This window comes from Dermacentor variabilis, chromosome 5 (assembly GCF_050947875.1).
Source record: "Dermacentor variabilis isolate Ectoservices chromosome 5, ASM5094787v1, whole genome shotgun sequence".
NCBI lineage: Eukaryota > Metazoa > Arthropoda > Arachnida > Ixodida > Ixodidae > Dermacentor > Dermacentor variabilis.
The window spans coordinates 144,559,017-144,583,034 of NC_134572.1; the positions used below are offsets into that span (position 1 = coordinate 144,559,017).

Below are 24,018 nucleotides of genomic sequence, written 5' to 3' on the forward strand. Positions count from 1 at the left end.
TGCCGCTTGCTCGCGAACAAAAGTATACCATAAATATTTTCATTTTCTTCGTTGTTTTATTTTTCTCGATGCGCGTACACGCCTTACCGAAATGCAAGAAGATGCGCTCGTTGTACTATTTTTCTTCAAATTAAATATTACTATAACGCTTGCTCAACCTTGTGTACGCCTACACCTAATTTTGACTCACCTGCCTTATAATGTAATTAACTCACACATTTACCGATAGGAGGTCACCCTGGCAGTTTCATTTCGAGACCAGCTCTTATAGCACTTGGACAGCAACTTAATTCTGTACTTGTGTGCTGTGTTCATAAACTTCAATGTTCACAAGAGATACGAACAAAAAAACAACCAAAAACAAAACAAAGGTTCCCAATGCAACGCGGCCAATCAGGGCCTGTTATAGCAATGTAACGTTACAATTCAGTTGCTGCTTTTCCTTTATAATAGTCCGTTCGTAAGAACATGTGTCCCATCTCGGCTCCCTCCACGGTGGCCTTCGAGCCACGTGCTGGCCAATGACGAAGGGCAAAGGAAATGAGCAAACAGAGAGAGAGAGAGAGAGAGAGAGAGAGAACCGAAATGGAATGACCGAAAATACGGCCCCGTCAAGTCGCACGGACACATTCATATACGAGTCCTTTCGTTCGCTTATCAGCCGTAGCATAGGTTGGAAGAACACCGCGGAGGCTATTCTTGCCTCTCCGAGATGCGCGCCCTCTCTCCCTCTTGTGGTTTCAAGGCGGAGCCATCAAATAATTATTACGGCCAGCGCGTGACAGCAGGCGAAAATACACAAGGAGACGAGGACGGACTCAACTCGCCCTAAGCGACATCAAAGAAAGCTCGCGAGATGGATTCGAAACAAACAAAAGCGTCGACATATTGCGACAGTTTGCGCCTTGAAAACTCGTCAGTAAACATCCTCCCTCGACGAGTACAGATAAGAGAGAAAGCCAGCGGCAGAGGCAAGCGCGAGAGAGAACGAAAGCGCGCGCGCGCGAGAGAGAGAGAGGCCAAGGTGACAACGGAAATAAGAAGGGCGCGCTTATTAAAGCGCCGCCGCATCCACTACGCTCGCTCGCCGGGTATAGTGTAACCTGCGAGTTTGCCTTTCCCTTTCGACACAGCGCTCGTAGACTCTCTCGTGCGGCGAAGGAGTCGCGCAGGAAAAGGGTTAGGAGAAGGATAATGGTTGGCAGGAACGGAACGACGAAGGAAAGGGTTGAGGGAGGGGAGATAATCGGGGGATCCCAAACTGGTTATGCATTAACTATAGCAAGAAGGGGAGGGGGGGGGACTAAGTGGAGAACCGGGGAACGTGGTGCGCCCAGTCTACCATAATATACCATGGCGGGCGCGCTGCACCACGTACTCAATCAGAACGACGAGGAGGAAAAGGGGCCTGATGAGGCCGCAGCAGCAGCAACAAGAAAAAATGTAAAGAAAGAAACGAGAGTAATAAAAATGGTTTGTCCCCCGTCTACAGACGGCCCAGCGTGTTTTATTATGCGGGCCGATGTCGCCGCAGTTTGGGTCGCGATGAGCGAGTGACTCCCGCTAACCCCCCGCCCCCCTCCCCGTTCCCCCTTATTTCACGGTTTTCTGCGACCAGAGGAGGCAGCGTAACAGCAAGAAAGGGAAAGAATCACGAACAAGGCCACAAGCATAAAATTAACGAGCGTGGCTGATTCCTTTCTCTCATTATCTTTCGGTAGCCTTCATTTTCAAATGTTTAGCCTATTTTCGGCGGATTTCCTTGCTTCTCCCCTCACCCATCCCCTCGCCCCTCCTCGAAGCTTTCTTTCCTGTTGACGTTTCGTAGTACAAGTCCCAAGCACGAAAAAAATAAAAGGAAATAAAGCAACCAAGAAAACAGAATGGAGGCTGCGAGAACGTCGGCGGCGAGAGACGGCGGGCCAGGAAATGGGACAGTTTGGGCGGCGCACGAGCGTGCCACGCCACCGAAGCCGATCGGGCGCTTATCTCTCCTCCTCCTCCTCGGGAGCCGCGACGCTTTAATTTGGCCCGCTCGATCACTGTTCTGTCGAAACCGTTGCGCACGCCGGGGCAGCGCCGCCACCGCTTTGGAAAAAGAATGCGGCGGCTGTCCGCGCGGTGGCACGACAAGGCCGGAGCGCGCGAAAAAAAGCGCGTTTCGCGCAAGAGCGGCCCCCAGTGTGATTTTTTTTCTTTCTCTTCGCTTTCTTTTCTTTGGGGGAGGAGGTTGTTCGGTTTCGTTCCTGGCTCGTTTATTTCTTCGGTTTACTCCCGCGACACAGCGTGCGTACCACCTTGGTGGGCGTGCGCGGGATCTACGCTTCAAACGAGCAAAGGTTACATACAACATCCAATGCGCGCATGCACTGAGAAATCCTCGCCTTTTTTTTTTTTCTTTTCAGGAATGTATACACGCTCGGCCACGTTTAGAAAAAGCACTCCAATATGCTGTACTGATGCAAAAATAAGCATCATTGGCATTAGTATACAAGAACTCATGGCGGCTGAGGTAGGATGCGGGTTGAGCCTGGCGTGCACTGGGCCGGCAATTGTCATACGCCCGAGCATCGCTTATATGTTGGTGACGGAGACGCTTCGCCCGACGTTCCCCAATTCGGGCCCTCGAAGGAAGGCGATCGACGGACGAATCATTTCCCGATCATTAGGGAAACACCACGCCTTCCCGCAAGAGCTTCTTACGTCCACGAAAAAAAAACAAGAAAAAGAAAGCTGTTCACGATTTTATAGCCAGTTGCCCCGTTACCGTGTACACACTTGCGCTGCATGTAAACTCAACGTAGCGCTTCGTGCATAGAACAGTGTATACACGTCGCGCACCTTGTGTAAGTCGAAGCGCCCGATGAAAGGGACGAGCGGAGCGCTACCTAGATTTTCAGCACGCCGTTCTAATATAAATAGAGTATGCACGAGATTACAATGCCATTACTAAATTTTCACTATTCATTTATCACTCCTTGTTTATATCGCGAAAGGGTGCAAAGATACCTTTGCAAGGGAAAAGCTGAATGACGTCCTTCCATTCCAGAGGCCGACTGACAATGTGCCACTCCAGGATGGGGTCACCCACGGCCTGCACCTAACACCTCAGTACGACGCCGAACCCCCAGACGTCAAATCAAGGACACAGAGCGGCGGACCAAGCAGTCGAAAAGCTCGAGCTTTGTACAAGGATAGGGTCACAATGTCACACACACTCCCTGAAACGGGTGCAGAAGTATTCACGTAAACATGATGGGGAAGAAACTACCACCAACCAGCCAACCAGCGAATCAAACAAACAATGCTGGGGCCTAAGATGCGCGCATCCGATAGGGCACACCGTACACGCTCGCACGCGATTCCTCGAGGTGGGCTGGAAGTTGAGAGAGAGAGAGAATCGTGTACGAAGAGAAGATGCAGCCTCCGTTGCGCCTTCCCTTTTCTTCCGTGTCATCATCATTACTGCTGCGCGTCCAACCAACAATCGCGCCCAAGAACGCGACGACGCTTCGCGGCGCAGATACGTCCGAATCGGCGGGCGCTCTCTCGAGTGGAATGCAGCGCGCGGCGCTCCCACATGCGTGCCAGCCTGTATCCACACTCCCGAGTGTTGCAGCCAAGTCAGCCATCGGTGCACGCTGCGGCCACAAGACGAATGCCAGCGCCGAGGGAGTATCAGCGGCCGTCGCAGGCAAGCAGGAACACGGGGAGAGGGGTGGGGTAGGATTCGAAGACGGGAGGAGGTCGGCGGGCAGCGAGTACGGCACCGACGCGAGGAGGAGAGAGCGCGTCGGGTGCCCCGCACCCCCTCCCCCCATCGCGCACCGGGGGCCCAGCCGGGCCCACGTAACGCAGCCACGCAAACACCATCGACGCGAGCGAGCGGTTCCCGCTGCCACTGAAGAAGAGGAGACGATACCTGGTCCGTGGCGATCGGTGGGTGTTAAGGAAGGCGGCGGGAATGCAACGATGGCGCGCAAGGAGCGAAGGAGAAGCAGAGATAAAAAGAAAGCACGATAGCGTGACCGCGAAAGAAGACAAAGCGCCACCACGGTGCGTACCGGATGGCGCGGCGACGTTCTGCTGGCGTGTGGCTCTATTGTACGCACACGCGGTCCACACGCGAGCACGTGGTGTGAAGTAATAAAACGGCGAGCGAGACCCAAGAGGGCGCTCAGACACAAAATGCTATCGCGCATAAAAAAAAAAGAGAGAATCAGGGGGAACAAGAAGAAGGAAGAAAGTAGAAACACAGGACGGCCGAGCAGTGAGAATAGCAAGGAAGAGATGCAACGAGGGGAAGCCAACGAAAGGGACGAGAAGAGGGAGTTCACCGCAAGTGGCGCCTGCGATGAAGAACGAAGCTCGAGAGAGAGGACTGCCGAGGAATCTGAGAAGAAAAAAGAAATAGGAGAAACGAGAAATGCGCCCGACTAAGATCGACCACGCGCACGCGCGGGCAAACACATAGGCCGAACGACGCCGCAAGAGCTGCGAGGACGCAGGCAAAGTCAAGAGGAGGACCGCGAGAGAAGGGAAAGGGCGGCCGGGGAAAAAAGAAAAAGGTGAGGGCGCAACGTGGGGCCTCGAGAGAGTGAATAGGTGAACGGACAAAAAAATAGAATATAGGAAGAAACTGAGGGAGAGCTTTAATGCTACTTCCCCTCCTCTCACACGGCCTTCCTCGTCGAAAACAGAGAAGGCGAGGGGGGGGGGGGGGGCAAGGGGACAGCCAAAGGAATTTGCAAGCATCTGCCAGTCGCAGAAATATGAAAGGGACGAGCAGCCAACAGCCAGTGGGACGAAGACGGGGTGGAGAGGCATCACCGAAAGGCACTGTGTGTGAGTGTGTATGTGCGTGCACGGGGGAGAGGCTAAAGGGGGGGGGGAATGGGGCATCACCGAATTCCAGCCCTCTTCGTCTCTCACCGAGCAAGGTGGGAGAGCCCCCCGTTGGGGCACGCCAGTGGTGGAGGATGTGCCGTTTCTCCACCGCCGAAGGAAATGCCCGCTTCTCTCTCCCGCCCCGTTCGCCCCCCGACCGGCTGCAGCTCGAAGGGTCTTTCTTGGGCCCCGAGACTGCCGCGCACCTGGGGGCCGCTAGCCGCGTCGCTCATGCTACCCCCACCGTGCGTTCCAGCCCGAGCGAGTCCAGGAAGGGGCGCCGCTTCCAGACCGACCTGTCCCTTTTGGGGCAGCCGGCCGGGCAGATGCGATGGAAGTCGGTGGCAAAGGGGGGGGGGGGGGATGTGGGAAGGGGCAGCGTTAATAGCTGCGAAGGATAAGAAGAGAAAAAAAAAAAGGAGGTGCGTGAAAGCCATGCACGAGTATCGATGAGCTGGCACTCTCTCTCTCGCCCCCCTCTGTATTCCGCACCTCGCATTCCTTGCTTCATTTGGCACGTGACACCAGCTACGCACACGGTGGCCAACTTTTCCTCACACCGCGCGAGCTGGTTTTATCCCCGACCAGGTTGTTCGCAAGGTGTTCGCCGACGACCAGAAAGCGCAGCGGGGGAGGAAGGACGCGGACAAAACCCGTACTGCCGCCTCCTTCCGTGTCGACGCCCGTTCTCCGTCGCGTACGTACACGGTGCGTGGCTTCTTACGAAGCCAATGGGATTGCTAGCGAACACAGCGCCCGACTGGCCACGGTTGCGCTGACTAGGCGGTTTTGTTTAAAGCGCTGTACCCTTTGGCCCTTCCTCGACCCCGGTCTGCGTGGACGGCTGTCTGGCCGAGGAAAGTGGGCCGATCACGGCGACAGTGAAATTTAAAGCCGGGCCGATCGAAGGTGGTGACTCGGTCGGCCGACCCTGATGCCTGCGCACGATGCGTGTCCTCGCGACGGTTTTATAACGTCCTTTGCAACGCGGGCCAATCCCGAAGGCAGTGCGACGTCACGGCACCCGCACGCCTCGTATCATTTAAGTAATACAGCTAATCAACAAGTGTCCCCAGCCGCACGTCTCAGCAGTTCTGCCAAGAAGTTGTCGCCTGACGTTGACAATAACCTCAACTCACCTCAATTTTATTTTTATTTTATTATTGTTTTAATTTTTTTATGCTGCCTAACAAGTGAGGATGGGCGCATATATAGTGGTCACGTGTCCATCGAAGAAACGCTAGTCGGAAGTAGCGTTCCCGGTCGTCGCCATGTGTTCTGCGTCTTAATTTGCAGTTTTTTTTTGCCTGGCCACGCCAGTACTGCGTGTGATGTGGTTTGTCAACGCGCCTGCCTGCGCTGTTCTGCAGGACGCATAATCTAGCATTTCGAGGCCCGCACCGTGATCTTGCTGCTGCATAACAGATCGCCGGCAGTCGAACGAGTTGACTCTGTCTGCCTTCCCCAAACCATTCAGAAAAGCTATAGTGCTTATTACTTGTGTAATGTGTATGAGTAGGTCATATAATGCATCACCAACCCCACCCAAAGTAGCATGGCAGGCGCATGGCAAGACAATATCTCCCAGCACTCATCAAAAAATCTATCTCTCTCTCTCTCAACTCGGGAAGGATATCGGATAAATGAATATATTGAGCATCCGTTTTGAAACGAGGTGGTGGCTCATGCCGCTACGCTCCTATTTCAACCTTTCTTCTGCGCTTATGGGCCCTTAGGACCCATGATAGTTAGGACCCATAACATCATGGGTACTAACCATGGTTAGGACCCATGGCATGGGCCCTTAGGACCCACGGTTCGCGTTAAAAATGAAACTGAGTCACTACCCTGAAGACCAACGTATTTCCACTCTACCGGTTCAATGCTTTTGGGTTATCAATACTCCAGCTGTCTCTTGCTGCTACTCTGCCGCAGATGCGTCAAAGTTTCCTCCATTATCCTTGAGGCCCAAGGACTCGCGCCGTAAACTTGATCGCAGCGCAGCAACTCGACTAAAGTGGTCACTGCGCTTTCTTCAATGACAACGCTCCACGACAATTCCTGAGCGAAAATTTTGTAAAGAGGCTGTCTATAGATGCAGTGTTGGTAACGTTATTGAAGAATGCCACCAGGTCGCAGCGCAAAAAGCACTTTCTTTGGAGAGAAAAGTCAATAAGTGATGATGATGGTGGTAACCATGATGGGAATTTCGTTACTTTCTTTTTTTTTTTCCTTTAATTGTTCCCAAACCTGTCCCAAACCAAAGTGTCATATCTCAAGATTGTGCTTCGCCAATCAAAAAACAGCTTTCATGCACCAAGACGGCTCACCGCAATAAGTTATTCGGAATGTTTTTACAAGTAGCGATAAATGGGGACGACGTACAGAACCAATAGTCAAAGTCCTTTGAGGAATTTCACAGGGGTAATCTACCGGCTATTAGCGTCTATAAAGAACAGCCAAGAAAAAAAAAAGATTCCGTTAAGATGGCTACAAAAGCTCGATAAATTTAGCGGCTTTCTCGCTAAGTTACCAACACTGTCTCAAAGTGAGAGTGATTTAAGGTTCTCTTTTAACGAGCAATTAACTTCTCGTCGTTTATCAGCGACAAGAGTTATCCAAGTCGTCTTCAGCGGAGTGTTTTAACTTTTATTTCTTTTTTGTCCCGTTAGCGTACGCTGTTTTTGTTGGAAAAGATAAGTCCCCCTGCCGAAACACTGGTTCCAATTTCGAGGTCGGCTGACGCTTGCCTCGTTCGCCCACTACAAATTTACTGGCGCCAGCTATACACGGTGGCGATCATCTACGTTTTGAATACGGCCTAAGTGCCTTTTTATTTTTATTTTTTTCAAGCGCGCAAACGTCACCGAGGAGTGAGGCGAGAGATAAAAGCAAAGCAAGCACAGGGAGGTTAACCACGGATATCTCCGGCTGGCTACCCAGCATCGAGGAAAAGAGGTACCAACGATGGCATAAAAAGAAGGGAAGAAGGCTGCTTGAGAAACATGGAGGGGGGGGGGGGGGGGGGGGGTTAACACGGGCTAAATCTTTAACGTCCTCAGTTCCGAGAAACAGTTCAACGACATAATCCGTTTCTAAGTCGGTTCTTATTACTGAATGGTAGGTGACGGTCGCGAACAATCTATCTTTATGCGAAGCATACTAGCCGCACAACCACGCTCTTCCTTGCCGCGCCGAGCGCGGCCGCGTAGCTACCATATGACGTCATAACAGCTGCAAAAGCGGAGGCTCAACGCGTGCGCTCGCTTGCGGCCGCGTAGCTACATAGCCGGGTCTCAGCTCGTGCGCTCGCCTGCATGAGTTGTTTCTTCGTCTAGCCGAACCAAATATAGCCAAGCAACAGCAGTTCACCAGGCTAAACAGTGGTTCAACAACTAAAATAAAGGCTAGTATGCTTCGCATCCTGGGCTTAACCTTAGCTAAGCCACAGCCATTTTTTTGTTTATATACCACGGTTAAACGCTCAAGGCAGCATCTTCACGTATATATGTACACGTAGATAAAGTGACTGTTCTCCTCATCTTTGTTTCATTCATTCAGATTTATTTAAAAAAGATTGTATGAAATATTGAAAAGCTTACATACACAGTAGGAGGTCTCATAGTTCACGGACCGTAGTCGGACCACAGGCGAAGTCGTCGTAACGACCGCGCTTTTCACAGAATAAACAAAGCGATGAGGGCGCAAGATCACGTGGCAGGTTGGCATGTTGATGCAACGTCGCGAATTTCTGCCAAACTCGCGCTTTCCGAAACGCCATTCGCGTACGCTTTTCGTCACTTGCGGACAAAGCGGCGGCCCGAAGAGGGTTAAAAAAAAAAGGCAATGCGCCTCATCAATACATGCGCAAGGGGTCACGTTAGCCGGCTCATACATGAAAAGACAGATTCTCGAACGAAGGAAAGGCCGAAACAAGAAGAAAGGACGCGATCGCACAGTACAATTCGCTAAAATTCGAGAGATCGCGCGCTCCCAGGTTCAAGCCGCGAGTCCCGCGTCGCAACCGACGGGCCCTCGACGACGTGAGTGAGTGAGTGAGCGAGCGAGCGTCCGCTTGCCGCGCACCAGAATTGGCGCGCGCGATCGCCCTGGGGCGGGCGGGCCAAAACAACGCGAAATGCGGGGCTCGCGCGGAATTCGCCATTACACGTCCGTTTGGTGGGCTACGCACGTGCCTTCAAAGTGTGTCTCTCTCTCGGCCTCGCGAGTAATCACACGCACGCCGGCGCAACGCGACGCATACACAAACAGACCACAGGAGAAATAAAAAATAAGAACGTAAAATGGAACGCCGAGCTGAGAAAAAAAAAAAAAAAGAAGGCAAGAATGCTATAGAGGAATCGGGCTTCGCCTTTCCACCCTCGGGAAAAGAAAAAAAAGAAAACGCTTCTTCTCGGACTCGTCGCCACTCGAGCGGTGTTTTCTTATCATTTTTTTTTTTTTTCATTGCTCTCAAACTAAACAGCGGCAATCGGAAGGAGCAGCAACAGCGCGACTCCGAAGAAAGAGCGTGCGGGACAATTTTTCGTCTCCCTCCCCCCCTCGGGGTCATCGGCGCGCACAAACACACACCCAACAACAACACGCGCGCAGCAGCCGCAGCTGCATCGCGCGTTCCTGCAATCCGAGGACCCCGAAAAGCGGCGCGGCACAAAATCGATGGCAGCAGCAGCCGCTCGAGTAATCGGTGCCGCTGCAGCGGCCGTGCGCAATTAGCTCCCTTGCCGTCCCAGCAGAGGAGCGAGCGAAGAAGACTACGGTCCGACGCCAGATTCATTTCCACTGCCAGCGAGACGCGGTGGAGCACCCCTCCCGCCTGTTAAAAATGACATCCACGCCCCGAGCCTAACGAAACGGGCGACCATGTCAATTAAATGTGAGACGAGTAGCCCCCCTCCCCCACCCACCCGTCCGCTCTCTCGCAGAAACGGGGGAAGCAGAGCCGTGAGAAGAAGCACTAAAGATGAAAAACAACGAGTCGGGGCGAGAGGGGGGCCCAGTTATTCGCAGGTGACCAACGTCCTATAGGCCCTCTCTCCCGGCCGATGCAACCAACGCAGTCATCCGATGGGCCCAGCCACTTTCGCCTTGGGACATCGCTGCCAGCACTGCGGTCCACGGGCGAAGCGAATTCTCGGCCAAAGCATGGGTTCACGCGTGGTCTCACTCGCACCACACGTGGTCCCACTCGAGCGTGCTGCGTTAAAATTTCGTTTGGCGAAACTTATTTATGCCAAATGTCGACATGTCGTCGCAGCTAAATGACAGCTCTGTGTATTAGGATGGTGTTGCCGCAGTTTTATTTGACATTAACATTACTACGACTAGTTTGGTTGTTGCTGGCTGCTATACTGTATTGCATTGCTCTTGCATCGTTACGCATGCTTGAATAGGCGTTACTTCGCGAATGTAACATTCGAAGTAATGATGCGTAAGCTTCTGATCATTTATATACTCGCATACGAAATATACGGCAGGAATTACCGAATCCTGAATTGGGAGCTTAGCACTGTCGTTGAAATGAAAAGTGTGCAATCATTGCATTCTATTGGAGCTGACATACAGGGCAGGAACTTGGAGGTTAACAAGGAAGCTCGAGAACAATTTACGGATCGTGCAAAGACCGATGGAACGGGAAATGTCAGGCGCAACGTCCAGAGACAGGAACAGAGCGTTGCGGATCAGAGAGCAAACGGGAATAGCCGATATTATGGTTGACATTAAGAGAAATAGCGGAGTTGTGCAGGCCATGTAATGCGTAGGGCAGATAACCGGTGGAGCATTAGAGAGAGAGGGAGAGAGAGTTATTATGGTAGAAAAACTGAGAGGTCGGCCTGAATCAAAGCTCTGAGCTGGACCATTAGAGTTACGGAACGGCCGGGCGCCAAGGGAGGGAAGCGCAGTTGAGGACGGCATAAAATTAGGTGGCATTATGAAATTAGGAAATTCGCAGGGGCAAGTTGGAATCAGCAAGCGCAAGACAGGGGCAGTTGGAGATCGCTTGGGAGAGGCTTTCGTCTTGCCCCCAGTGGACATAAACATAGCTTGATGATGATAATGATGATGAGTGCCCATACCACAGAAACGTTCACCTCAGATCCCGCGGTCTGTTAAGTTTTTCGGGAGAATGCACATTACAGGGCAGCCCTCGGTGTTCGTGCCGATTCTACAGCACGTACTGAACATATTCTGCTCGCGTCGCCCGTCCAACTGATTAGCCAAAGACTCGCCGCCAGTCTTGAACCGAGGCCTGTGTTGCGAGAGCCCGTCAGAAGGCGAACAAGGGCGGGTACATGCGAAGGGTGTTGCGGTACTGTAAACACCTATGCATATGAATTATGTGTACAGTCTGTCACAATTCTGACTAGAGCACTGAATCAACTACAGCGCGCTTCGATGCGAAAGAAATTTATATGTGTGCGTTGTCGGCCGGTTTGAAAATGCTTGTGGCCAGAAGGAGGCTCCGGTGAGATGGTATTCAGTCCCGTGCCTTTAAATAATGAGCAGATGCTGCGCTATTATTCTATCTGTGCTTTGCAGCTAGCCACACGGTCGAGCGTTCTATATAGAAGTGTAAGCGTTTGTGCCTGACCGAAGTCATTGAGAACGGATTTCAAGTTCAAGCGCGCTCGCTAAAGAGTCCCTGCCTGGACTGCATGAGGGGATATCTAAATAAGCACAACGCGTCATTTTCTTGTACATAGCTTGTCTTCTTTGCCACGTAAAACAAAACACAAACAAAGGAAAGGTAAGGAAACAATCGTTTTTCTTTTGTTTAAGTATGGGGGGGGGGGGGGTGCGTATACCCGCATCAACACGCCCAACAACCCCGAACGCCTTCCAGGAATGGCCTTCTTCTCCAAGACTGCGGCCGGCTTCGTGCCGTCAGTTCTGATCAACAGAGGAAGGCCCGCCAGTTCGTTCCAGGAATGCATACGCGTGCGGAAACCACACAATCACAGCCCACGCTTCAACGCGGAACCAGTTGGGTCGACGAGCTAGCACCCCGAACAGAGGCGTGTGCTTCTCCGCCCCTGTATTAACCGGTAACCCAATATTCTTGGCTTTCTTTCTTTCGCTGTCCTTTCCGTTCTTGCGGTAAACAATGAGGACGAGAGCCTGCGTAGGCTTCTCGACCTAAACCACACATGCGTCACCTGAACTTGTTTTTCACTGAGCCCACTTTCATCGCGAGAAACGTGAAAATCCTACACGAACATACGATCACAGCAAATATATATATATAATGATGTATAGAAATAATAATAACAATGTAGAGAGAGAAGAAACGGCATTTATGAAACGGCGTGCAGTTTCTTTCTCTCTGCCACATCTCCTTTGCAAAGACAACAGAGCGCATCGGGACACCTAGCCGTGACATTAGAATGCGCCAACCGAGCAACGGTGGCGTCAGATTTCCCTTCCGGATAAAGTTGTGCGTGTCAAACGTGCTTGTTCACTTGTTATAGTGCTCCGAAAGATAGTGTAATGGTTGCCGTAGGCCTAGAAAAGAGCATTTTCAAACACACACACACACACACACACACACACACACACACACACACACACACACACACACACACACACACACACACACACACACACACACACACACACACACACACACACACACACACACAAACGCTATACACGCCACGCAACACATGACTACTGTTCGTGAGCAACTCGAAAGAAATATGTTCGGGTCTGTAACGCGGGCTCGGAAACGCGACACTGACCCAAGAAGTCCCTATGGACGCCGGTTTTCTCCGTACAATTTCCGAATATCAAAAATATTGAAACAGAAAAAAGAAAGAGAAAAAAATTGCAACAAAACAACGTAGAAACAAAGTAGAAATAGGAGAAGAAAAAAAAAAAAACACTGACATGTCGTGGAAGCAATAAAGGGAAAAGTAACTTTTCCTAATTGTCTTTCTAGACCAAAACTAAAGAAAGAAAAAGTGGAAAACACCGCCCCATTTCGGTTTCTCCTCCCCCTTTTATGGTTTCCCGGGAAAGGCATGCGTGCACGCCCCCAGCGGTTCACAGAACAGATGCTACTGTTGCCGCCCAAACCTAACGCCTCCGTGTAAGAACACTCCAACGCGTAGAACAGAGCCGCGCCTCAAGATAACATAGAAAGGCGCAAGCATGAAATGAGCAAGAAAACTATAGCTGCGAGCACCAGGGGGGGGGGGGGGGAGCAGGGCAGTAGCCAGATCAGGAATAAAAGCGCACTACAGAGGGCGCGAGAAGATGGAACACGACGACAGGAGGAGGAGGAGGAATGTTTACGAGGCTTGCAAAGAGAGGGCACCGGCCCACCTAATACCGTGCAGTGTCGTAGAAGCCTCGTGGAGCTGGCGTTGGCCAATCAGCGATCCGACCTCGCGAATTCTGTTTCATAATTCGCTTACCCGTATGAGCGCGCCCCTGCTTGCTTATCAGACGAAAGAGAATATGTTGGAACTGGTCGCTCTAATCAATCAATCAATCAATCAATCAATCAATCAATCAATCAATCAATCAATCAATCAATCAATCAATCAATCAATCAGTCAGTCAATCAATCAATCAATCAATCAATCAGGTTACTACGCTATAGCGAGGTTTAGCGTTGAGCTTGAACTGCTCTGACGGTGTTCTAGCTTTATGCGGGTCCGACTATAACACGGACGCGACATACGCAAGTGCGACAAAATTGCTGGCGCCCAAGGGCCTGTAATGGCATCGCACAGACGCCACTACGCTGTCCGCCAGGAGCCGTGCCAGTAAATTTGCATCACTTTAATGTTTGAAGCACTGGTATTGTTTTGCGCTTATAATATTTCATAGTCTGAGGAGATTTTATATTAAAGTCATGTGCTGTGAATGTTGTGTTTAATAAATTTGTGCGTGCGCACGCGCGCGCGCGCGCGCGTGTGTGTGTGTGTGTGTGTGTGTGTTGACGTTCTCAAAATTCTGAGGAATAATTTAGTGAAGAATGTGAGAATTTGTATGAGCAACCTTAGTGATTGAATAGTGCAGCAATATGACCCCCACATACGGCATGGATAAGCACCGCTCGTTCGTAAGTTCTCGTTGTCATTGGCCGGGCCCCTTCACTAATAGTATGTCCAGCAGCAGGATATGCAAGAATTTGCTCTCACGAACAATTCCACCATGTGTGTTTTTATGAGTACGGGGCCCAAAGCACTTCTGCAGTCTATGAAAAAACCAATCCACGTGACATCTGAAGCCGAATTCACAAAGCTTTTCGTTCCTAACTGGTGCATGTTTGCCACTGGCCGGCGTCTGTTCTGACGAACAACTTTAGCGTTAGGAACGAGAACCTAACCTAACCCTCTCTTTCAGAGGGTTCAGAGTTCTCCCTTTCAATGTTCAGAGTTCTCCCTTTGAGAACTCTGAACATTGGCCATATAAGAAAGGCCGCTTCCATCAAGTTTTCAACACGCCCCCTCTCCTACAAACTTCAGTACAGCAAAAATACAACGCACTGTGATGAAAAAAAATGTAATAGAATTCGTGAATGCAAACAAAGGAGAGAGAGAGAGAGAGAGAGAGAGAGAGAGAGAGAGAGAGAGAGAGAGAGACATTTCATGGCATCACGTAAAACGACGAGTTTGCAATGAGCAGTTCATGATTGTGCCAGAAGATCCGGCGATTTGTAACACACTCTATACTACGATATGCTACGATATGCTACGATATGCTAAGACACGGCAGACAGCGCGTCGTCCAATCAGAGATTACACGTTTCTGTTGTTGTTTTTTGCGTTTACGAAAGAGCCCTCGCGAAGCGCTTTCCCGCGCGCCGAGCGGTTTTCAAGTCCAGTGAAGTCGGCTCGCGCCAGCTCTCGTCCTCACCGCGCTGCGCCGTTTTAGTGGGGGAGGGGGAGATGCTTTCTCTTGGGAAGAAGCCCAAGAGAACAGAGGAGCCGGCGAGACCTTAGCGCGAACGGTAGCCGCGTAAAAAGGGGCGGGGCAGTACCCCGCGACGAACAGCTCGAGGGAGAAGTGAGAGAGAGAGAGAGTGCGGCGCTGGTGCTGGAAAGCCTGGTGCTGCGGTCGCGAGCGCCATCTGCCGCGTATTTGAACTGGAGCGCGCGCGCACACACACACGCACACAAGCTCGCGCTCCCAAACGCAACCACGCACTCCACCGAGAGGGGGGGGGGGGGGGAAGCGCAAACAGAAGTGCCGCATTCTTTCGCGGAAAAAAAGCGACAGCAGTAGCAGCACGCAAGGCCGGCAAGCCCAGCGGACGACTGTTTCTCGCAGTTTTATTTACGGCAAGTTCCAATCGCGGGCAGCAGCAACCAAACAGAGCACCGCCGAGGCGAGTCGCGCGTTGTTGTCAATCTTGCGCGCCGCTAGACAAACGACGCTATACGTCAGTAACACCCCCCCCCCCCTCACATTCCCGTGCCCCGAGCCGGCCCTGGAACAATCGCTCGCGTTCCTTTTCTGTGTGCGCGCAAACTGGTTTCTTTTCGCCCCCTCTCGGCCCTAAAGTTCGTAATTTGTATACACTCTCTCAAAAAGAAAAAAATACAGAGACAAGAAAGAATTAAAAAAAGAAAACGGACCGAGTGGGGCAAGGGCTGCTAGAGGTCCCTGGCCAACTCGAACGGTTCCCGGAGGCCACGCACGTTCGGCACGCCGTTAGCGGCGAACAACTACTCGTCGACTTTCTGCAGCAAAACGGAAGAGAAGGAAAGCTGCGCTCCGCGTGCGAAGGCGCGGTGGGGGAGGGGGCTGCACTGAACGACGCGTGTCCCTCTTGAGCCCTTCAGCGCGCGGTGGCCTCGAAATGCCCAGAAAGTTTCACGGAATCAATGAGCGCGCGTGGCAGCGCCTTCGTAATTTCATTGGCGTCCTTCTATATGCAGGATGTTTCAGCGAACAGTTTCGAAAATTCTTACATGTTTGCCTGTGGCACATCGCACAATTCTAGATCATGAGTGGTTTACTCGAAGCGGCACACACACGAAGAAATGAATAGGTGACTAATTAATAAAAGTTCACTAATTAAGTTTCCCACTATTTACGTTGTGGCTCGTATTGCAATTTACAAATTCTAGCCGCGGAGTTCACAAGGCGGATCCACTTCGAACGAATTCTCAGGGTGACACCAGTTTCGAGATATCAATTCCCGAACTTTGCGGAGAAATGCATAGCGTTCACTTACTTTTGTGCTTCACTGCATAAAACGACGCTTTGTTAAGAGTAGGCCAGCTCATATATACCAACAGGCGAATTGACGAGCATACAGCATAAAATAAACGCGCAAGCAGAAAGAGACACCCCTTCCATTAGTGCTAAAATAATACAATAGTACCGAGCGTGCAAATATTGCCATGGCAAAAGCGTTACCTGGGAAATGATTTGAAGAGCGGTCTTCTGCAGAATTTAATTTTCCTTACTCGGAAACAATATTCTTTTATAAAATAATACCTATATAAAAAAATAGAACTCGACCTGTTTTTTTTTTTATTTTCTTTGCTAAGGTATACTAACAGCCAGCCCTTTGCATACGTCACTTCAGTATGGGCACAGAATGCCTCGGACCATGCAATGCGTAACGTTGGCGTGTGCTCGAAGGCCCCAATTTGGTGCTTTAATGAGCGGGCCCGAGTCCAGTCTGGCGCCGTGGCTACAAGCCTGGGCTCGGCCCGGGCCTGCGACCGCATGCCGGGCCGGGTCCCCCTAAAAACGCTTAGGACGGCCCGGATAGGGCCCGTGCAGTGCTCTAGTGTAGCGTCCCCGTGTCCGAACGCCCCCATTTTTTTCTTTTTCGCCTGCTGCAGCCTGTCCACCCACCCTATTGGTAACAAAATGGCTTGTGGAAGGGTACTTGCACACGTTCAAAAAAATAAAAAAGAGAAGAGAAGGAAAAGACCTGGCTACAGCCCTGCTTCGAGGTCAGACAGCTATATAACCGAATTGGGGAGTGCGGCGTGGACGGGCCACGCAAAACAAATGCTATCGCATCCAAGCCCTGCCCGATACCGAATGGCGATTCGCCTTTGAGGAATCGGGCCGCTCCGATTGGCCATCGCGCTATCGCCCTAGCCGGCTGTGCGCGCGGGCCTCGACTACACATAGAACTACTGCAGTTAATACATCGACTGGGACAGCTCGGGAAAGGAATGCCGCGGGGCAGCCGCGGGGATGTCGGAAAAAGGCGCTGGCATTATGGTGCCCCAGGAAGAAGAGCAGCTGCCGGGGCTTCTATACGGCAGCCGATCCTCTGCGCATCGCATGCCGTGCGGTTGACAAACACAAACACACACACCAACGTCAGCGCCTCTCGAAAGAAAGCATCGCGGCCGCGCTCTTTCGAAGAGCAGCTCGGCGGCGCAATCAACCTAGCGCACAGGGTCGCCGATCGCCTCGAACTCATTAGTGTTTTTCATCGCCGGGCCGCCAAAAAGGGATTGATTTTGTTCTCTGGCTTTGCTTTTTTTTTCTTCTATCGTTTTTCCAGCTCCTGCCTGCCCTTAGCGTCTACGGAGATTTTTCTTCCGCCTGGGGACAAGCAAACAGTCGCTGCGAGAACTAGAAAGGAAGCAACGAGGTGCCATTTGTTCCAGGCTCGTTTTCTTCGCGTTTGCTTGTTTCTTCATCGTCGTCCCCCCGTGCCGCGCCAAAGCGAGATGAGAGGAACCCGAGCGCTCGCGCCGCCACCGAAAAAAAAGAAAAAGGGCTCTATCTCTCAAACCGCATTCTTTTGCCGCGCCGATGCGCGTAACATGCGCTCTCCTCGTCGCTACACACACACAAGAGCCAGAGTGGCAGCGGACAAGTTGCCGCGGCGGTGGCCCACTTGGAGCGACTAGAGTGCGCGCCTAAAGAAAGAAAACCAAACAAATCGCCAACGGAATAAAAACAAGGAGCAAAGGAAAGGAGGAAGGTGGCAGAGAGAGAAAGAAAGCGCGTGTGTATCGGGTCCGTTGTTGGGTGAAACAAATGCGTCCCCCGCGAAGCCGCCTCGGAGGAGAGTGAAAAATAGTCCCGGTTGTCTCTCCGGGAAACTCCATAAATCGTGAAGGTGCGCGTGCGCGCCCACACACACACACACACACACAAACACACACACACACACACACACACACACACACACACACACACGCATTCATGCGCCCTCCCTCCATTTCTCACTCGCGTTCTCCACCTCCTCTCCCGTGCACTGCAGCAGCAGCTGCCGCCAGAAAAAGACGGGTTCGCCCCAACGCGAGCTTTGAGTGAGCGACGCGAGACCGCTACCGATGCACCACCGTTCGAGCGCTTTCCCTTGCGAGATTGCTGCAGCGACTAAGAAAGAAAGAAACAAAGAAGGAAATAAATAAAGAACGAACGAAAGCAAACTTGTGATCTAAAATCGGCATGGGGAAACGTGTGCCAACACAAGATGCAACTTCCCTCCCGTCGCCGTTAAAGGGCCCGTCACCAGGCCTGGCCGTATTGAGCTGACAAGCGCATAGCATGACATGTGCGCTAACGATCCTGTCTGCTAAGTAGCACGTCCCTACGTGCCGCAGAAAGAGCTTAAATTTCAAACCGAACGCCGTTCGCCCTTTTCCTCGCGGGCGCTGTCCTCCCAGCCGGAGCGTCGACGTCAATCGAAGAAGCGGAAGTTCGGTTCGACACAGTCGCACTGCGGCTCTCTAGCACTTTTTTTTCTTTTTCGATGTTTTGTCAACCAGAATTGTCGAAGACGTCGGACCACTCGCCAAGATACCTTCCCTACCGGATGTCGGGGGGACCTTCGCCTCCCGCCGCTTCGACAGGAGCCTGCAGAAGAGCCCGATCTGGTTGCAGAGAGAGCTCCGTCATTACACTACGGCTGACCTGACACTGGACCAGAGGCAACCGACTGACTCTGAGAGCAACGGTGAATGTAAACGATATCTGGCTAAAGAAACAGACGACGCGTCTGCGTTTATTGAGGATTGTGATATAGTTGGCATCACAGATCTGGACGATGAAGACTTGAGGCTTGTGCGTCACCACAAAGAGAGGACCGTCGGAATTCCAGTGATAACTGCACCTGTCACACAAGTATCTGACCCGAAAAAAGTAAAATCCCCCTTGCTCTGTCTACGGACATTGAAGATATTTTTGGCGCGCATCGCAGTTAGGAGCCGATTTACTGCTCAAGTGGCGCTGCTTCTAGACGTCCAGACAGAAGAGCACGTCTCAGTTGCAAGTAAGTCTCAAGGATTGCAATCTCAGCATGAGTGCCCAATTCTTATCCGTAAAACACTTGTTTTATTAGAGGATCGATTGCCAAAGAAGTGGTACACTGACGAGGAACTGTTGGACTACCTAAAACCACCAAGGGTTTATCGTGCAAGGAGAGTCACGCGACGCGCACGAAGTTATGAACCCGAATGCGAGTCCATACGAACCAACACCATGGTTCTGACGTTCATTCTAAACACAGACCTAACAGAGAAGATAAACTTTGGGTTCACAAGACATGAGACCATTGACTACGTTGAGGCACCACCTCGGTGCTTCAAGTGTCAGTGCTATGGACACGTGGCCAAGTACTGCCGTGAGGAGCAGCGGTGAAAGAGATGCGGAGGAGGAGGAGGAAACGACTTTATTTAAGAGAATTTTCAGGGCTTTGTAGGTGGCCGCTTGTTTTCGGCGACCTCGTCTGCCCAGGCAATGATTGCTTTTTGCATTTTTAACGTGAAAGCGTTAAGAGCCCCGTGCCGCAGAAAATCAGCGTCGGACGTCGCTACGACAAAAAGAATTTCGAACCAAATGTTAAACCACGCATACTCAACCACTCTTCTACCACCAAAGTTGCTCACGCCTTGTCTTTCATTATTTACAAAGCTACTTCTAGTAATCTTGAGAACGGCAGCCCACAAACAAATGTAATGAAAAAAAAAAACGACAGCGCATACCTTTTATGTTAGTTATTCTGAGACTGAAATATTAAATATGCGAAACAATAACATGAGATCGGCCCACGCAAGAGGCCGCGTTTCTACCAGAAAGCTTACCTTCATGCATAGCATTCGCCGCAAGCGTTTCCCGGTAAACGTTACGGTTACATAAGCTGCAGTTGCCGGGAAGCATGAAAAGCAGTCAGGGGTCTTTGAATGCTATCGCGTTCCACTCTTAAATTTTTTCTTCGGGGGACCGTATGAGGGCCTCCCATGTCGTTTCTGAGGGAGCTGGCAGCTAGAAGCTCCCTGGGTGGGGGCAAGGCCCTCACATTCTCAGAGGATGTGGCCGGACCGCATGATTTCAAAACGAGGGAACTTTCGTTGTGGGAACTTTCGTTGCAGCGGGAACTTTCGTTGTGCAAATTGTAGTGGTGACCCCCCCCCTCCCTCTAGCTAGTTATAGCAAGTGCCCTACGCAGGCAGGGGCGATAAAGCGATAGAAAGCGTAGGATCAAAGGCAAAGGATTAGAAGAATAAGACGAAGAAAAATACAGGGAGTCGCAGACAGTCAGACATCACAGCAAGCTTAAAGAATATGAAAGCTCAGAAAGCTTAAAGCACAGAAAGCTTAAAGAGCACACCATGGTGCCATCGCACAGCGGACCGGCTAAATCGGTCAAATCACTGAATAGAGGACACTGCTGCGCAACCGGAACAGTGAAGTTACGTGTCTGCACTGCAGCCGTGTCTGCACTGCACGTTGCGGTGAACCAACACTACCACAGGAGGACTGTCAACAGGTGCTACGCGGCCTCTTCAATGCCCTGCGATCACACATAGAGAAGGTGCCGGCGAGCTCGATGAAGGCCACGCTAGAAGCAGTCCTGGCTCTTGAGTCGGTCATTCTCTTAGGTCTGCCTCCTCTTAAAGCACCTAGCAGCATGGACGCGGTCAGGACACAATGTTCCCCGTCTCGCCCAAAGGCGAGGCGGTGCAATGGGACTGCGGGTCTTGCGTGTCATTTACCTGTAACTTTCGCTCTTCTTACACGACATGCCTGCGCCAATATTGGCCCTGTCCGAGGCTGGCCTTCCAAGTTCCAGATCAACTGCTGGTTACGTCGCACATGGAAACCAAAGTATTCCGACGTGTCCGAATGGAAGCGTCATGCTTATGCTTACGTCGGAGGTGAAATACCACATCTCGTCCTACCAGTTCAAGACCTCTGTAGGCGTGCTTTGGGGGTCACTGCTTTAAGAGTGCGGTTCGGAAACCGAAGCCTCAACGTGGCGTCAGTATATGTGAGCTCTCGTCAGAAGGTCTCGATGGGAGAAATCGTAAGAGACCTTCGCGGCCGTTGCCCTTTTCCCCGAGGATTGTATGAGGGGACTTTGAAGCGCACCATACTGTCTGGCGTGACAAGATGATTGATGCTAGTGGAAAGCAAATTGTCAGTGCTTTAGATACTGAGGGACTCTGTGTGGCGAATGACAGACAGTCAACGTTTTTCCGACCACCGGCCTCTTACAGGCCAGTAGTTGGAAAAGCAAACTTGACATCGCACTCTGCGGACATCCTCGCACCATCAACGACGTACAGAGATAGAAGGCGCAGCGACTATATTTTTCTGTCTTCGCTAGAGTTGCTGGATTTCCAACCACCGGCCGAAGATCCTGTCCTGTGACGCATTGGAAAACGTAAAGGGACGGACTAAGCGAATCTTCTGGAGACCTGTTCGCGGATATGCTACGTGGAAAGAGGTTAGCTGCCACTGAGCTGAAGCAACCCGACCATTTCCCCGCTCCGGACTCCGAAGTTCAAAAATCTACGCGCTGCCCGTAGAAGAGGGGAACGACGGCTCATGAGGACGAAGGGCGACCCACCAATGAAGATTATATATAGCAGAATTAATGCAGTGATTCGCCGTCACATAAGGAAACCACGAAGAGATCAATGGGCAGGATTTTGTGCAAGCCTATCGCTCTTTACGCCAGTGCCAAGGATATGGTGGGTCGTTAATAACCTTGCCGGAAACTTTCGACCAAACCAGCCATTTGAAGCCCTAGCATTGATAGGCATGTCGCTTGCTCGTCTTGCGAGTGCCTTTGCTAAAGTATACTCTTTCGGCAGGTCGGCCGGAACAACCAAACCGCCTCAGCCACTATCGTCGTCTCTGATGGATGCTCCTTTCACACTGAAAGAGTTGGAACTAGCTATGAGCAGCCTCCAACGTACCTGTGCGGTGGGACCTGACCTTATCAGTAATCAGATGCTGACTAATCTACCGGTTGAGAGATGACGTGATTTGCTGAAATTTTTTAGCCAAGTGTTGGCCAGAGGGGATATCCCACTCTTATGGAAGGTAGCGGTTTATGATACCGGTTCTGAAGCCTGGAAAGAATCCTGTACCTATGGGCTTGTACAGACGGTATCGCTGGCCTCCTGTGCAGCGACGCTAATGGAGAAGATGGCGTGCACAAGACTCACTTGGTACGTCGAGCAGGGTCGGAAACTACCGTCGTGCATGACTGGGTTTCGGCAACGTCTAAGTGCTCAGGACAATGTGCTGGAGCTGCTAAGACACAGAACATTACAGTACGGATGGCCTGTCGACACTTGCTGTTTTTATGGATGTTTCCAAAGACGCGTACCAAACAGCCATCATCAGCCAGTTAAGTTCTAGGCGTCAGGGGTCATTTCTTGCACTTCATACATACGTTTCTCAATGATCGCCGCATCAGAGTTCGTCTTGGCGATATGAAATAGGTATATTTCGCGGTATAAAATAGGGGAATGTTTTATCTCCCTTGTTATGTAGCATCGCAATGGATAGTCTCCCAAGAACACTAAACCATTGAACACCAGTGAAGATGCCTATATATGCCGTGATATCTGCATATGGGTCTCCGGCTACGTACCAGCATCGTCGCCTAGCACGAATAGCCCAGGGAGCAGTAAATGTCTTCCAGGGCTAGTTGGCAACGCTTGGCTTATCGCTATCGGCAGGGAAATCCTCATTCATACTATTTGCTAAAATTAAAAGAACATTTTGATGCTTGAAGCATCAAAATTTGGACGGATGCAAGATTCGACAAGTCACCTCGGCATTACCATGGACCACAGGCTACTCTGGCACCGCGCTGTTGGCCACATTGTGGCGTCATCATCACAGAGGCTACATGTGCTCAAGCGAGTCGCTGGCTTAATTACGCTGGGGCAACCACTCGACGTCGATGCAACGGCTACGAACAGCGTTGGTTAACAGTCGGATCCTATACCAGCTACCTCCTATGTCGCTCTCAGACAGTCAAGACGAGCGCTTAGAAGTCACACACATAAATGGTATTTCTGTGCTTGGGAGTCCCTGAGGCGGCCTCGAACAAGAAAGTGCTCTACGAAGCTAAGTCACGCCCTCTGCGATTTCGGGCATCCCAGACTCTCATGACCCAACTACTACTGCGTTTGACTGAGTCTTCACCCGGCAAAGCCCTCTGAAGATATATAGGTAACAGGACGTGCTCACATTTTTATGCAGCACTCAACACGCTTCGCATCTTTGGATTGCGATGCTCGAGACAGAGGGAAACGGTAGACCCGCCCTGGACACGCGAAGGTATCACATGCAACTTAGGTGTACCAAGATTGCAATCAAAGAGCTGCATTTCATCTGCAGAAGCCAAGTCTCTATAGTCCTGAAACATTCGAACACGACTTACCCGAATCAACAACAATGTACACAGATGGATCTGTCAAAGTAGACGAAGATCACTGTGGAGCTGCATTCTATATTCCCTCTCTGAGGTATGGGTGGTCCGGCCGTGTGGACTGTATAGCCTATAGTCGACAGTTGTCAAAGGCGTGGTAATAGCTGTTGCTCTGCACAAACTAAAAGACTTTGTCTCCATAGAACGCGGCTGTCCTAACGGACTCAAAGGCCGCGTTGCAACAACTCTACTGTGGTCCTTCCATCATGCGCCCTACCGTCTATCAACTACCCGGACAAGTACGTAGCCCTCGTGAAAGAACTCGGCAACAAAGGCTTCGCAGTAAAGTTTCAGTGGATTCCCTCCCACATTGGTATCGCTGGCAACGAAAAAGCTGATGCACTTGCATACGCAGCGCTCCATCATACTCCCTAAGTCAATTTTCCAAAGAGTAACCAAATTAAAGAATCTGACATTCGAAATCACTTTGGGTCACT

The 24,018-nt window shown here is 51.2% G+C and overlaps 1 protein-coding gene across 1 annotated transcript in view; it reads right to left on the reverse strand.

The window, feature by feature from the left end:
- LOC142583201 (uncharacterized) overlaps positions 1 to 24,018 on the reverse strand; it is a 162,243-nt gene that overhangs the window by 107,341 nt on the left and 30,884 nt on the right. The window lies entirely within an intron of this gene.